At 37.3% G+C, this 17,364-nt stretch overlaps 1 long non-coding RNA gene across 6 annotated transcripts in view; it reads right to left on the reverse strand.

Moving 5' to 3' along the window:
• Positions 1–16,347, reverse strand: part of LOC116584624 — a 144,701-nt gene extending 128,354 nt beyond the window's left edge. For 5 of the 6 annotated variants that reach the window (XR_004283260.1, XR_004283258.1, XR_004283259.1 and 2 more), the window contains exons 1-3: positions 16,261–16,347; positions 9,888–9,952; positions 1,967–2,033 (exon numbers count right to left, since the gene is read on the reverse strand). This is a non-coding gene — a long non-coding RNA (uncharacterized LOC116584624). Of the gene's footprint in view, positions 1–1,966; positions 2,034–9,887; positions 9,953–16,087; positions 16,117–16,260 lie in introns of all 6 variants that reach the window. The other variant, XR_004283262.1, reaches the window with a different exon arrangement.
• Positions 16,348–17,364: the final 1,017 nt, after the last annotated feature.

Genomic DNA, 17,364 nt, shown 5'->3' on the forward strand with positions numbered 1-17,364 from the left:
ACATTTATTAAAAGCCTTCATTTGAACAACAAATATACTATCCTTAAATATAACTCTTTCAGTTGAATATGAGGAAAATCTAACTTCAAAATCTGTCACCCTGTTAATATTCTGGATAGATTTGGCATTTGGTTTATCTGATTGAAACTATTTATGCCATTCCTGAAGCTGAATGTTGAAGAGGACCATGGACACAAATACTGAAGAATTGTTATGCAGCCGGGTTGTCTGTCCTCCCTGTGAGAGCCTCCAGACTAAGTGGGTTGTGTTAATTCAGTGGCCCAGGCTGGTTATGTGGGAGGGAAGGTAAGTACAGAAAAATGACAGGAGAATGGGATCTATAACGACTGTGGTCCTCAGGTATTCTCTTTAGAGTGCAAGTAATAGGCATTTATTTTTACAATTAAAAACTCATTCATTTTATATAAGATGTTCCATATTTAAGAGGTATTTTTTAATTTAAAAAGAAAGATCAGTACCTGGGTGGTATAGACAGTTGAGTCTGTAGCTCAGGTCATGATCTCAGGGTCATGATATCAAGCCCCCACAACCAGCTCTACAGTAAGCCCAGAGTCAGCTTAAGATTCTCTTTCCCTCTTCCTCTGCCCCTCCTGCTCGTGCTCTCCCGCTCGCCCCACCACCCCCACACTCTCTCCCTCTCTAAAATAAATAAATAAATCTTAAAAAAAGAAAAGAAAGGTCACTACAGAAAATCCTATTAGCATTTTGGGTTATGTATTTTGAGACCTTTCTCTGTTAATGCATGTTTATTTTCTTTAAAAATGATTTCATACTGTATATATTAGTTATTAACTTGCTTTTGTTGGGGCACCTGGGTGGCTCAGTGGGTTAATAAAGCCTCTGCCTTCAGCTCAGGTCATGATCCCAGGGTCCAGGGATGGAGCCCCGCATCAAGCCCCGCATCAGGCTCTCTGCTCAGCAGGGAGCCTGCTTCCCTTCCTCCCTCTGCCTGCTTCTCTGTCTACTTGTAATCTCTGTCTGTCAAAATAAATAAATAAAATTTTATAAAACAAAAACAAAAACAAAACTTGCTTTTGTTACCTAATGCTCTAACTTGGATATATTTCCCTACAATATATTCTATTACATCATTTTGATGATTGCATAAAGTATTTTACCACATGCAGATTACACAATTTTTTAAACCAGCTTATTTGCTTATTTTTCTTTCATATATCATTTTTCAGCATAAATGTTTTGAGACAAGATTTTTATAGCTAAATCTTGGGAAAATGCCTAATTATTTCTTAGGATAAATTTCTAAAAGTGTAAATCCTAGATAAAAGATCCTACATATTTTTCAATTTTAAGAACAGATTATGGAATCTTTCTCTCAAAAATCGACATTAATTTACATTCAATTCAGCAGTATTCATGAGGGGATCTGTTTTTCACTCCTTCACTGATTATCATTCTTTGTAACCTTGACCAACATGAAAGCCAGTTAATAATGAGCTGAATTTTCTTTTTTAAGATACTATTTTCCAGGGGCACTTGGGTGACGCAGTCGGTTAAGAGTCCCTTCTGCTCAGGTTATGATCTCAGGGTCCTAGGATCTAGCTCCATATTGGGCTCCCAGCTCAGTGGGGATTCTGCTTCTCCCTCTCCCCTCCCCCTGCTCTCGTTCTCTCTCTCTTGCTCACTCTCTTTCTCAAATAAATAAATAAATAAAATCTTTAAAAAAAAAAACTTTCCATTACCCCTATTTCCATTTTCTGTCCAAGAGTCTATGGAAGAAGAGGTTAAAGTCTCAGTGGCTATTCCTATTCATTCAGTGGCCTGAGCAGTAGGACTTGCAGACCAGTCTTCCATGACAGGCTGAGCACTTTAATCTTCAGTAAGAAACTACTGGATGGGCACAAAGGGAACCTCTGTACCTTTAGACCAGCCTGAGATTTCAGGTTGAGTTAGCAGGAAATTTAGGGAGCTGGAGCAGTCCACTCACCCTGAAATTCCTTCTTGGTCACAGGCTTTTCAGCAGCAGCCTGTTCTCTTTACTCTCTCCAGGATATCTGTAAGTAGAGATCATGCATTACCTCCCATGGATGTTCAAGGGAGATCCTGCCATGCATGTGCAGAGCTCCCTGGGCCATCATTTACCATATCAGATTTGCAGAATGAATTCCCTTGTTGCAAGGAATGGCAATGTCCACATAGTGCAAAGCAAAGTCTGTGTTATGGAGAGCAGCAGTAGGCAAATTAACACAACACACCTGTGTGATAGGCTACCAGTGAGCCCCAGGATCAGTAACTCCTACAAGTCACAGCTCCCAAAGGCTGGATCTGGTTGGCAAAGTTTCTAGAAGTGACCAGCAATAGGAGTGACTTCAGTGGTGCAGCAAGCTTCAGTGCATCTCACCAGTCAGTATTCCTAGAGGATATGGCACTGGTATCAGCTACATTTTCAATAGTACAAACTGCCAGCAGAATCTTCTCCCAGGTTCTCTTCAGGTTTATGATATAGATGCTCTCTTTTCCTTTGTAGATGTACTATTCCATTTGGAAGTCAAGTCTGGCACATGAAAGTGGAGTCCTGCTACAAGAGATTTGAGGACATTGTCCTTCATTTGTGGGATATCAAAGGTTCTAGATATTGTAAAAATTTACCTTTAATTATAATGGGAACCCAGAATATCATATGTACCCCTTTCTGGGTAGCACAGAAAGGTGTGAGTTGTATTTTAGTTTACATTTCCATTATTATCAACTTCGAATTTTTTTTTCATGTGCATTGTCTGTTTATATTTCTTCATTTGTGAATTACCACTTGTGATATTTTCCTATTTTTCTTTGGAGTCTTTTGCTTATAAGTTGCAAGCATCCCTTTTGTAGTAACAAGTTTAAAAAGTAATAATGAAAATATATTGCAAATAAACTTGCTATTTGGGTCCTTCTTTTTAAACCTGTTTAAGGGTATTTGATGAGCAGCTTTCTATTTATGTTTTTTGTAATTTGGGGTCAAAATTGAACTGTTAAAAATATATTTTAAGGAAAACTAACCTAGCAGTGGTAGGAAGCTTCTTTAGACAGGGAAAACTCAATTAGGACATTAATTTATAATCAAAAACTGAAATAGGTCTGCAGTCAGAAGCCAGCAATAGAAACAAAGCAGAATGAATCAGTTTTTAAGGGAAAAAATGGTAAGGATTGGTTGAATGTAGGCTCTGTACCAGTGCTAGAAATATAAACATTGGAATGCTCTATCTTTGAGTCTCAAGGTTTGTTTTGATTTCAAGTAAATTGAGTTTAAGATAACAAACTACAAAACGAACACTGAAAATTTCTTACAGTTTTTTTTCTACTACATCTTTGATGAGTGTTTTGAAATAACCACTTGTTTTTTTTTCTGTTTCATTATTTAACCAATAGCTATGTTGTCAGCTAGTAGCCACTTAGGTAAAGAGGATTTTCTCAGATTTCCAACTTCCTACTATGGTATATTAATGTTCCTGCCCCGTGATGGTCAGGGTTACAGGTGAATGGTTGCAATTAAATAATTGCATCTGTGTCATCAGACTCTGGTATCCAGTCTGCTTCTGCCCCTTTCCCTATGTTTCTGAGCCACCCAGTACTGTATCTAAACTAAAAGTACAAATGTGGGATCATGGGCAATGGCAAATGGTTTGACTGCTCAAGGGCCTGTAAAGAAAAGATTAAAAGGTCTTGAGGGAGTTTGAAGGATGTCTGGGGTAGAGACATGTTGTTAGACAAATGAGAATGGGCATGAACTGTGAAGAATAAAAAGCACTGATACATTGCTCTCTCTGGACATAGGAATGTGATATCCTGTTTATGAAAGGTTGTCATAGGAATCTCATAGAAGGATTTCTCTGCCTAACAACACCTTATCCATAATTCCAAAAATACAAAGATCTCTGAAATTCAACAGTTATTTTTCTTCTTGCATAGTTCTCATTGTATAATTTTAATTGAGACAAAATTGACATATAACATTATATTATTTTCAGATGAACTAGGTAATCATTTTAATATTTGTACATATTGCAAACTGATCACCACAGTAAGTGTAGTTAACCTCATCACCACACATAATTACAATATTAAGGAGCTTACTGCCTATGTTTTCTTCTAGGACTTTTATGGCTTCAGATTTTAAGTTCAAATCTTTAATCCATCTTGAGTTCATTTTTTAATATGGCATAAGATAGTGATCCAGTTTCATTTCTTTGCATGTGGCTGTAAGGTTTTTTCAATACCCTTATTGAAGGAACTTCCCTTCCCCATTGTATGTTCTTGATTCCTTTGTCATAAATCAATTGACTGTATGTGCATGGGTTAACTTTAGGATCTCTATTCTGTTCTGGTTTTAACTATTATTAATAAAGCCAATAAATTAAAGATCCCAAAGATACATCATTTTCCAACACAGTAAGGATGACATTAGTGAGAGTAGCACCAACATTACTAAGAATTTAGGTGATGGCTCTCTTCTGTGGGAAGGGGAGGACAGGGAGACTGAACTCACTACTAACAATAGAAAATGAATAAGATCCCCAAACAACGGAGGTCAGTGGCATTGGTTAACCATCAGAAACCTGGTGCATGCAATTGCTCATAATGACCCTCAGGTCATCTGTCACTGTTGTACCAGTGCTTTTTCTGCTCACATCTGTGGCTGCAACAGAGATGCCTTATAACCAGTGATGGAAAGGTTTGGGTTCTTAAATGGGTCCACTTGGTATGTGGACATAGATGAGAACTATATATGCATAACAACTGCATGAAATCCTCATTCAGGGTAAGATAGTAGTGATGGCATAAGATATTTAGGAATTAACCTAACTAGAGAGATTAAAGATCTGTACTCTGAAGAGTATAGAATACTTATGAAAGAAATTGAAGAATATACCAAAAAATGGAAAAAGTCTATGCTTATAGATTGGAAGAACAAATAATTGTTAAAATGTCTATATTATACACAAATCAATCTACACATTCAATGCAATACTTATCAAAACACCACCAGCATTTTTCACAGAGATGGAACAAACAATTCTAAAATTTCTGTGGAACCAGAAAAGATTCCTACTAGCCAAAAGAATATTGAAAAAGAAAACCAAAGCTGGAGGCATCACAATTCTGGACTTCAAGCTGTATTACAAAGCTGTAATCATCAAGACAGTATGGTACTAGCACAAAAACAGACACACAGATCAACATTATAGAACAGTATAGAATAGAAAAACCAGAAAAGCAGGAAAGAATACCCAATCGAAGAAGTCTCTTCAACAAATGGTGTTGGGAAAACTGGACTGCCATATGCAAAAGAATGAAACTGGACCATTTCCTTATACCATACACAAAAACAAACTCAAAGTCAAATTCAAAATGGATGAAAGACCTCAGTGTGAGACAGGAATCCATCAAAATCCTAGAGGAGAACACAGGCAGCAACCTCCTTAACTTTGTCCAGCAATTTCTTGCTAGACTCGTCTCCAAAGGCAAGGGAAACAAAACCAAAACACTTGAAACTTCATCAGGATAAAAAGCTTTTACAGCAAAGGAAACAATCAACAAAACTAAAAGGCAACCTATAGAATGGAAGAAGATATTCACAAATGACATCAGATTAAAGGACTAATATTCAAAATCTGTAAAAACAAACAAACAAACAACAACAACAACAAAAAAACACTTAGCAAACTCAACACTCAAAAAACATTTCTCCAAAGAAGACATACAAATGGCTAACAGACACATGAAAACATGTTCAACATCACTTGACATCAGAGAAGTACAAATCAAAACCACAATGAGATACCACCTCACACTGGTCAGAATGGCTAAAATTAACAACTCAGGAAACAACAGATGTTGGCAAGGATGCAGAGAAAGGGGAACCCTCTTATACTATTGGTGAGAATGCAAACTGGTGCAGTCACTCTGGAAATCCGTATGAAGGTTCCTCAAAAAGTTGAAAGTAGAGCTACCCTATGACCCAGCAATTGCACTACTAGGTATTTATTTAAAGGGTACAAAAATAGTGATTCAAAAGAGTACATAAACCCCAATGTTTATAGCAGCAATATCCACAACAGCCAAAATATAGAAAGAGCTCTGATGTCCTTTGACAGATGAATGGATAACGAAGAGGTAATATACATACATATATATGTATACATGTATGCATATGTATGTATGTATATGTATATATATAATATATTCCATTATATATGTATATATATTAATAATATACATATAATAGAATATTACTTAGCTAACAAAAAATGAACTCTTGCCATTTGCAATGATGTGCTTAGAAGTAGAGGGTATTATGCCAAGAAAAATAAGTCAGACAAAAACCATATGATTTCACTCATATGTGGAATTTAAGAAACAAAACAGAGGAACAGAGAGGAAGAGAAGGAAAAATAAGATAAAAACAGAGAGGGAGGCAAACATAAGAGACTCTTAACTATAAAAAAAAAAACAAAGTTGCTGGATGGGAGGTGGTGGGGTGGAGGGAGATGAGGTAATTTGGAACCGGGCATTAGGAGGGCACTTAATATAATGAGCAGTGGGTATTATATGCAACTGATAAATCACTAAATTCTACCCCTGAAACTAGTAATACATTGTATATTAACTAAACTGAATTTAAATAAAAAATTTTTACAAAGATAAGAAAACAACACATTAAAAAAAATAATAATGGCGATGGAAAATCGTCATTGAGCAGAGGTTCAAATAGTTCCCTGGTAATCTACTTTATGTAAACAGAAACGTGGCCCAAGCTTAGTGTATGTATGGAATAATGGACAATGATAAATGGCTTGACTGATCAGGGGCCTAGAAAGAGAAATGAAATGAAAGATCAGTTTCAAGGAGTTCTGGGTAGAGGCCTGTACATGAACATATGAAAATAGTCATGTACCGTGGGGATCTTCATATCACACCATACTGGGCACCAGCAGTCCAACAACATGGAAGAGCCAGTAAACACCCTGATCAACAAAACTGAATGGGCTAGTTGAAATGAGCCAGCCTCTGGCCAGCAACCATCCCCATGTTGACACAATGGAGACCTAAGAGAAGTATCCATGAGAACAGAGATGCAGGTTATGCATGGCCCAATAATATGGGGTGCTACTTTCCAAAGCCTTAGAATGTACAACCTGCCAGCAACAGAGACCAGAGCTGAGCCTTCTTTCTATATGGCATCAACTAGCTACCTGGTGGTCAGCTAAATAAACTGGATCTCTTCCACCTTGAAAATAATAATTCATTTTGAGAAGAATCAATATATATTATGGCTATGGAGTTGTGTTTCCTAGGGATGGAGCCCTAGTAAAGGAGACCTAGGAGACCACTGTCCCAGGGTCTATAAAACATCATCTCTCGGGGCACCTGGGTGGCTCAGTGGGTTGAGCCTCTGCCTTTGGCCCAGGTCGTGATCCCAGGGGATCAAGCCCCGCATCAGGCTCTCTGCTCAGCAGGGAGCCTGCTTCCCGCCCCCCTCTGCCTGCTGCTCTGCCTACTTGTGATCTCTTTCCCTCTGTCAAATAAATAAATAAAATCTTTAAAAAAATCATCTCTCACCATATAATATTGGGTTGAGTCAAAGGACCCATTTGATAGAACAGGGGGTTTGCAGCTGATCCGTAACACATGGTCCACCAGCCATCTTATATATCATGTCATTTGAAAGATGCTGGCCAGATAGAGCAATGAAATAGCCTGCTAGAGGCAAAGAGCTAGTTTATAGGAGATACTTTACAGTGATACCATTTTCTCCAGGACAGTATCCCTTTAATTCAAAGACCTTTTTATGATGTTGTGCCTCAATAAGAAAAATATGTTGGTTCAGGAACCAAAATGTAGAAGCAGGATTAATTCCACTTACTATCATCCTCAGTGACTCACTTGGCAAATTTGTGCTTCTCATCCCTGTCATTCCAGGTGCTTTTCTCTCAAAAGGGGAATCTTTCCAGCAAGACACACAGCAAGACCCCTGCTTAACTATAAGCTAATAAGTGCCTCCTAAATATTCCATGCTTCTCTTGCAAGTGACCAGAATGCAAGTGGTAGCATATCGTTAAGGGTAATTGACATTTTTCACTAGTAGAAGTAATCAAAGGGGACAGGAAACAATATTTTTAATATGCAGATAATCATTTTGATACCTCTTGGTGCCCCATCACCAAGTTTTGATGTTTGATGGAAGAATTCAGGAACCTTTTTCTGAAAAGCGCTTGGTGACCTAAGGCTCAGAAACCTTGGTGAGGGTGGTCTGAGCAATGCCACTGGAATGAAGGATTTCTTCTCTCAGCTGCTGGAAAGTTTGCCAGAAAAAGGCCTCCAAGTGTTAGCCCTTTTTTATCACAAAAAGATAACAGCACCTAAAATCCTTTTTTCCAGCAGCAGCCTCTATTCGATGACTGGTCAAAACGGAAGGTATGAAAACTCATCCTCCTCACTCAAATTTGAGACAACTCTAAAGGACTGCACCAAGTCAAGAACTTCCCATGTGGTTGCCTCAAGCTCTTGTTGGAACATTCCCCTCTGCTCAATCCTGCCTCCTTCAATTCTCTTCACCGGGTTTTGGTCCCAAGAGTATATCCAAATAACATCCTTCCCTGTACCTGTCACAGAGTCTGATTCTTATAGCAAGTAGCCCGCGACAACATATTTATTTAAGGGCACTACCTTAGACATTGCTGAAAATGTTATGTACTATATGATATAACTGCCATATTTGGGTCTTTTTTATCTGAAAAATTTTGAATTCTAAAACACAGTTGGCTCCAAAGTTTTAGAGAAGGGATAAGGGACCTGTGTTTACCAAAAATAATAGTTTGTTGTTGTTGTTGTTTTAAGATTTTATTTATTTATTTGACAGAGAGAGAGAGAGATCACAAATAGGCAGAGAGACAGGCAGAGAGAGAGAGGGGGAAGCAGGCTCCTCGCTGAGCAGAGAGCCCGATGCAGGGCTCGATCCCAGGACTCTGGGATCATGACCTGAGCCGAAGGCAGAGCCTCAACCCACTGAGCCACCCAGGTGCCCCCAAACACAATAGTTTTAATAAGGAATAGAGACTATGAATCTTTTATGTCTGCCTATGACCAACACTTCTACCCTTTGAATCTTCCTTCATCTTTGAAAAAAAAAAAATCCGTTTTCTTGTACTACTGCTGGGCTCAAGAATCTTTCATAACCTTTGCTCTCCAAGAAGGTTCACATTTCCTTCTCATAATATTAAACAATCGATATTTAGAAGATTTAACATTCATCTTTACATTTTATTATATTATATCTTTCCCAGCACAAGTAAGTATTTTCTAGGTAATAACATTAAATTTTCTAGATTATTAAAATAAAAATTAGCAAATTTTCCTCCTCTAACAGTTCGGGATTATTATATATAGTTTTCTCTTTGACATGTTATAGAAATTGCTTGATGACAGGAGAAGGTAATCGCTAGAATGATCCCAACCAAGACTTCGAATGATATGTTTTATTCACATCTGTCATAAAGATTGCTTCCTTTTAAACATGGTGGTTTTTGAAGTGTTCTCTGGCATTCTGGCTCCATCAAGTGGTAAAATTGACATGAAGCTTTCAGTTTCATTTCCATGCTAGAATTTCTATAAAGGCTCTATCTGTAATAATATGTCTTTATTTCAAAGCACAGACATTTTTAACTTGGAAATTCTAATGATTTTTTTTTTAATGAACAAAGAGATGGATTATTTTAAAACTGTTGGTATAGAAATTAAAGAATCCCATTTTTCCTACTACTTGTAATTTGATTCTTTGAATATCTTTAAACTACCATTTGCTACTCCAAAAGGGTGTTGTTAGACCTCGGGTCCTCACTGACTTTTGGCCAGAGACAGTTCCTTACCACAGGGGTCTCTCCATATGACGGCTCACAACATGGCATCTGGCTTTTCTCTTTGAGCAAAGGATCTAAGAGAGAAGGAGTAGGAAGGGAAAAAAGAGTAAAAAGGAAGTCACGGCCTTTTTGTGGCCTAATCTCAGAAGTGAAATCCTATCACTTTTACATTTATTTTTCCTCATTAGAAATGAATCACTAGGTCCAACCCACATTCAAGGGGCGAGGGTTACACTATAGCCTGAACACCAGGAAGCAGGATCATTGGTCACTATCTTAGAGGCTGCCTACTACAACTGCTTTCCTGAAATAAATGTACAACCTGTAAAATGCTCATACTGTACAAAAGTTTAAATGCATTATCATTCACTTGCGGAAATTACTAATTTTATTATTAATAATAGGGTTTACTATGTTCATATATCATATATTTACTCATTAATTGTTACAACCCATATTTACTCATTAATTGTTACAACCCTAGAGACTCCTGTGTGGTTCAGTGGATTGAGCATCTAGCTCTTGAATTTGGCTCAGGTCATGGACTTAGGGTGGTGGGACCTAGACCAGTATCAGGCTCCACACTGAGCATGGAACCTGCTTGGGATTTTCTCTCTCTCCCTCTCCCTCTGCCTCCCTCCCCATGCAGGCATGCACATACTCTCTCCCTCTCTCTTAAAAAAAAAAAAGTTACAACTCTGTAAGGTAAGTACTATTGTATTCCCATCTATCAGGTAAGAAAACTGAGATGCAGAATAATTAAGTAATTTGGCAGGATTTGAAACTCTGCCATCTGTCTCTAAAGGAGAATATAAAGTTTGACACAAATTTTAATTGTTACAAACAAATTGTAAATGGAAGATGAGAACGTCCACTGAGAATAGAAATACAGAATTTTTGGAGTAAGTCTCAAGTTTCCATTACTCCAGCTGATACATTTTTGTAATATAAATATCATGATCTACTGCTGCTTTGCTTTTGATAGCCCTCATTTATACTGGTATACTGATATGATTGTTACCAATAATTCTTCACCCTCTAAAGTGTCCAGGTTTGGGTGATAAATCATTAATCTTAAAAATAAGGCTATCAAAGTGCTTCAACATATTGGAAGAATATTTAACACTTCATTATTAGAAAAAATTTAATCTTCCCACCATACCTCCAAGTGATTCTGACATGGTCCTAATACTGGACTAATAATACTGTTCAAGATGGAAAATGTAAGGAACAGTAATGGGAAAATAGTATCATAGTACAGTTTATCTCAGTTAGTGAGCAGCACAAATCATTTAGCTAATTCCCACACACATGTAGAGTCAGAAACTCAAACATACTGAAAAAATAAATTATAACAATACCAAGCTGTTTTAGAACTTCTCTATGACTTTGTCCTTTATGAGTGCAATGTAAAATGTGAATCTGAAAAAAAAATGTGAATCTGGTAAATTGATTAATTTTTTATTTTATTTATTTTTTTAAAGAGGGAGTTTTCTTTTTTTTTCTTTTTTTTTTTTAATTTTATTTATTTATTTGACAGAGAGAGATGACAAGCAGGCAGAGAGGCCGGCAGAGAGAGAGGAGGAAGCAGGCTCCCCGCTGAGCAGAGAGCCCGATGTGGGGCTCGATCCCAGGACCCTGAGATCATGACCCGAGCCGAAGGCAGCGGCTTAACCCACTGAGCCACCCAGGCGCCCCAATTTTTTAAAGATTTTATTTAATTATTAGACAGAGATCACAAGTAGGCAGAGAGGTAGGCAGAGAGAGAGGAAGGGAAGCAGGCTCCCTGCTGAGCAGAGAGCCCCAATGTGGGGCTCTATCCCAGGACCCTGTGATCATGACCTGAACTGAAAGCAGATGCTTTAACCCAGTGAGCCACCCAGACACCCCAAAATTGATTAATTTTATCAGTAAAAATATCCCAACTAAATAGATTATGCTCCAAGATTAAAATTTAAAAAAAAGAAAAAAAGCTGCTTATGTTTGTTAAACTAAGTTAGGCAGGTGAATGCCTATATCATCAATAAAACATGTTCATTTTTAGAATTAATAAGGAATAAATAGATTTAAAATTGTTGAAAGATGCACTACAACGTAAATATATAGAAAAGAACTAAGAACATGTAAATTTCCAGATAATGCTGTAGTAGGGAGAAAGGGTGTGCTTTGATCTTTAGCCAGGAGAGGGCGTTACATGACTGCCATATGATGGTGTGTTAGTATACATTCATAAAAATTTGGAAGACTAAATCTGTGAAAAAGTGATGAATCATAGCATCCAAACACTATACACTGAAATCATTTAATGAAGATATTTTCCAAATTATATTGTTTAAAGTATTCAGCTTTCTTTCTGAGAATTTAATAAGCTTTATTTCAACATACATATGGTTTATTAGAGTCAAGGGTTTAAGATGGAGGAGGACAATTCAATTGTTAAAACTTAAAGGACAGTAAAAGCCCCTACTCTAAGCTCTTCATTCTACCAATGATACGACTAAATTTCCAGAGATGTCATGTGGTATGCCTGCGATCCAAGGCTGGCACTGTCATCTGAAACTGAGTCTCCTCTAACTACCCGTTTCAGACTGGCCTCCCATAGTCTTCAGCTCACGTCACATCAGGGCATCACTCTGGACCCTGACATAGGGGCTTATCTCAGAACCTGAGGGAGCACTGTCAGCACCAGAAGTGCCAATTCACTCCCAAATACTGAAGTTAGTGCAGTTGGAATATAAAAATTTTTATCATGCTTATACTTAAGAAATAAGTAGAATAAAACACAAAGTCCCCTTTCCTGAAATGAAATCCAAACTCTCCCCAGTGAAAGAGGGACTGCACAAGGAAAGAGAGCAAAACCCTGTATCAGTCTTCTACCGGCCCAGATAATGTTGGTCTCTGGTCATAGAATGGTAGCATTACAGAACTAAAAAATTAGCAATCAGTTGTGTCTCTTATTTATAAATATTTTATACATAAAGAATCTAAGGCCCTTGGAGGTTAAATGGTTGTCTCGAGAGCACAAACCTGGCAAGTGCCAGAGTAATAGATCACTTAAGATCTGTGGAAGGCAGAATTCTATGATGACCTTCTCTGCTTGTGTTGCTTAAATGATTAAATTACCTTATAGGGCAAAAGGAGTTTTGCAGTGCAATTAATGTTACTAATTATTGACCTTCAAATGGAGAGTATCCCTGGGCACCTAGGTAGCCCAGTTGTTTGAACATTTGAGTCTTGATTTAGGCTCAGGTCATAATCTCTGGGTCATGGGATGGGGACCTGTGTGGGCTCCGTGCTCAATGGGGAGTCTTCTCTCCCTTTCCTTATGCCCCTCCCCCACTCATTCTCTCCCCTCCCCCAAAATAAATGAATCTTTTTCTAAAATTAAAAAAATAAAATAGAGATTATCCAGGTGTGCTTAACTTAATCACATAAACCCTTTCAAGGAGGATATCAGAGATGTTTAAAGCATGAGCGAGATTGGACATGAGGAACAAATGATGTCCATTGCTGAGATGGAGGATCTGGGTGATGTGAAAAGCAGAGACTGAGAGCAGTCCCCAGCTGACAGCTGGCAAAAAAAATGAAGACCTGTAACTGTAACTGAATTCTGCCAACAATGTGAATTTGGAAGAGATTCTCCCCTAGTGCATCCAGTTAAGAATACAGCCTCAGCGGGCACCTTGCTTTCAGCGTTGTGAGACCCTATATGGGAAATCAGGTTGAAGCCACATGGAATTTACCTGTAATTATGAGATAATAAATGAATGTTCTTTTTATCTGTTAAATTTGAATAATTTGGTCTATAACAACAGAAAACTAATCTCAAATGCTTTCTGCTTTCAGGTGTAACCTGAAAGCACCTAAGCATTTGAGATTTTAAGAAAAAGGAACTTTCAGCAAAAGCATTTTGTTACACAAAGGATAAATGAGGAAGGAAGCTAAATGGAAGACAGGAGATAACTCTGAGTGTCAACTGCAGAAATCACCTCCCAATCAGAGGGGTGATGGGAAGTGTGCTACCAGAGTTCCAGGAGTGAAGTCACACAGCTGAAGCTGGAGCCACAACAGCCTGTCCAGTGAGCACTGAGCCATTGCATGAGCTATGGTAGCTTCTAGACACCCAGCCTGAAGCACAGAAATGTGTGCATCTTCTTTCTTGTCACCTTCCAGTCTTCCACTAAGGTCTCCCATTGGCCAGACTCTGCTAAATGCTGGTGGATACAGGAGCCTGAGAAAGATAGCCTGCAGAGTCTGCCTTCTGCCACACACAGCAGAACAAGGAAATGACAAGAAATGAATCTTAAGGCAAATAGGCTTAAGACAGGCACAGATGGCATCAAAACCTTCAAGAAGCCAAGGCAGTTGGAGTTCAGGCACTGTGCCCGATTATTTATTTATGTTCTCTCTTAGTTCATAGGTGGTATTAATTTTCTTCTTTTTTTCTTCTTCTTCTCCTTCTTCTTCTTCTTCTTCTTCATCTTCTTCTTCTTCCTCTTCATCATCATCATCATCATCATCATCATCATCATCATCTTTTTTATATTCCTGTTTTACTGACTAGGAAATTGAGGTCCAGAGAGGTTAAAAAATGTCCCTAAATTGTGTTGCCTTAAATAATAGGCCTGGTTTTAAACACAGGTTTACGTAACTCTCACTAGCCAACTTACAGGCGTAACTAGGAGCACTACAGATGCTTACCATTTGAAATAGTAGGAAAATACGAACAAGGCAGAAAAATGACATGCAGTTTTAGAGTTTACTTTCTTAAATAAAGGACTTTCATTTGACTGAAAAAGAAAATATATTTTAGATTGTTACTTTCAATAGTTCAACACTTCAATAGATAACATTTTGTGTTCACCTATTGGGGTTAAGTTTATGATTTCCTCAGTCATGATATGTTTCCTCTTATGATGACAGAATTAAATCTGCATGAATCCTCACAAGATTAATTTGTACACACATTCTCAAAGTTCCTTTCTCAGATTTACATTCTGAAGATTTATGTTGCAGTAATCTAGTGTGAAGGAACTACGTGCTTCTTTTTAGCATTAATTATAAAATATATTAACAATAAAATATGCCACAATAGAAATGCAAGGATAGAAGAAATATTTATTGTATAGCAGGCACGCCACATATCTCTGAAATTCAGTTGTATCATTGGTAGAAGATCGTACAGTAGGAGACTCTTAGTGTCCTTTAAGTTTTAATAATTGAATTATCCTCTTCCATCTTAAACAGTTGACTACAATAAAACATAGCAACCATATGTATCATGAAATAAGGTTTATTAAATTGTCAGAAAGGTCAAGGTATAAACAACTTTGACTGTAGTGGGGGAAAATATTCATACTTCTACTTATGTTTTTTTTCTAAAATGAGAAAGAAATTAGTCTTTTATACTCTTTAATATATGGATTGATGCTGGCTCCTTCATCTCTGCTCTGCAGGTCAGATCCTTGCATAGCTACCACAACCCTTAAAACATCCAGGGCATCCTGACATTTTGAAAGCAACATTCTTACTTTTTGGTCTTTTAATACAAGTTCGTCAAGTATTAAAACCTTTCTGTCCCCATTAAATGTTTATAGAAACATTATATCATATAAACTGCACTGATCCTAAAAAAATTAGACAAGTAGCTTAAAAAGTTCCTTCAGTAAAATTGTTTATATATAGCTCTGATAATGCAAGTATAAAGAGAAAAGCAGTAAGAAAATGACTGACCTGATACTTCTAATATTAGCCATTACAAATAAACACAAATCATTTGATGTATCATATTTTATATATTTTTTCTTTATCACCTGTTTTTGTATTTCTATTTTCCATGTGTTTTACACTATGACAATACATGAGTACCGTTGCAACTGGATACAAAAGAAACTAAACTGGGGTATAAATACTAGGGTGCATACTCAAAATATGTTGGGAGAACCTTGTTTAGAGAATCTTAAGAATACAGAAATACCAAAGAATAATCTGTAGTTTTTACTTTTATTAGGTAATGGTTAATTCGTTAGTGTGACTTTGAAGTGTTATCTGATAGCATATATTTTATTTTTCAGATAAGCCTTTTATGTAGAGAACCTGTGAGTTAGAAATGACTTCCTTTGTTCATACATATGAAATGTTTTACAGTATATAATATATATAATGTACTAATTTATTCATTTATTTTCACACATTCATGAAGTACTTACTGAATAATGTCTAAGTCCCAAGCAGTGTTCTAAGTGAGACAAGATAACAGTAATCAAAATAAAGCGTCTAGTCTTATGTAACTTTCTAATACTTTCTAATATCAGACACTATTTTAGTACAGTCAAGCTGCTAATAGACTGAGTAGCTTAAACAACAAATATTTTTTTCTCACAGTTCAGGAGGCTTGGGAAGTCCAAGGTCAAAGTACCAGCAGATGTACTGTCTGGTGGGAGTTCACTTCCTGGTCCATGGGTGGCCATCTTCTCATTGTGTCATCACAAGGCTGGGGGGGTAGTGGGGGGCAATAAGGAGAGGGCTCTCTGGAGGTCTGTTTTATAAAGACACTAATCCCATTTACAAGGGTTGTGCCCTTAGAATCTAAACACCTCTCAAAGGCCTCATCTTTTTTTTTCCCCCAAAGACTTCATCTTCTAATACTGTTGCATTGGGGTTTGGGACTTCAGCATAAAAATTTTGGAGGGGTGCAAATATCCAGTCTATAACAGATACCAGCACTTTCTAACCTCATTTTGTCTTATAGTTACAATTTTCACAAAATCTTTAAATTTAATTAATTAATTAATTTAGTGCTGAAATTTTTTTTATTCAAAACCTTATAATCAATCATAATAGATTAAGAAGAAAATTCTGGGGGCACCTGGGTGGCTCAGTGGGTTAAGCCTCTGCCTTCGGCTCAGGTCATGATCTCAGGGTCCTGGGATCGAGCCTCACATCGGGCTCTCTGCTCAGCAGGGAGCCTGCTTTCCTCTTCTCTCTCTGCCTGCCTCTCTGCCTACTTGTGATCTCTGTCTGTCAAATAAATAAATAAATAAGAAAATTCTGATTAAAGAAGGGTCTTTAAGTCTCATTTAGTTTGATAGTCATTTGCCAGAGAAAGTGGCTGCTGAGGTAGAGTTGCAAGGAATTCAATTTGAATACCACTACTCTAAATGATAGTTTTCTTTTATAATTATGCTGTTGCCTACAGAATATTTGCTTTTTTATAGATTCGAATATCTTACACCAGATTTGTTTTTGTTTTGTTTTGTTTTTTTTAATAAGGTGTGAAGGGTGTGAGATTAGGGGAGGACTAGTTGTTAGAAATTTCCTTTGAGGGATTTCTGAGTACCTTAACTTCTAACCTGAGCATAAAAATAACCAGAGAAAAATGACCAGTCTTTTTCTGTGTGAACTTTAAATTGCTGTCCACAGCAGCTTTCCTTCTAAATTAAGTGTTCTCTTTTAACTCTGACCTTAAAAGCTCAATCTAAATGTC

This window comes from Mustela erminea, chromosome 2 (assembly GCF_009829155.1).
Source record: "Mustela erminea isolate mMusErm1 chromosome 2, mMusErm1.Pri, whole genome shotgun sequence".
In the NCBI taxonomy this organism is placed as follows: Eukaryota; Metazoa; Chordata; class Mammalia; order Carnivora; family Mustelidae; genus Mustela; species Mustela erminea.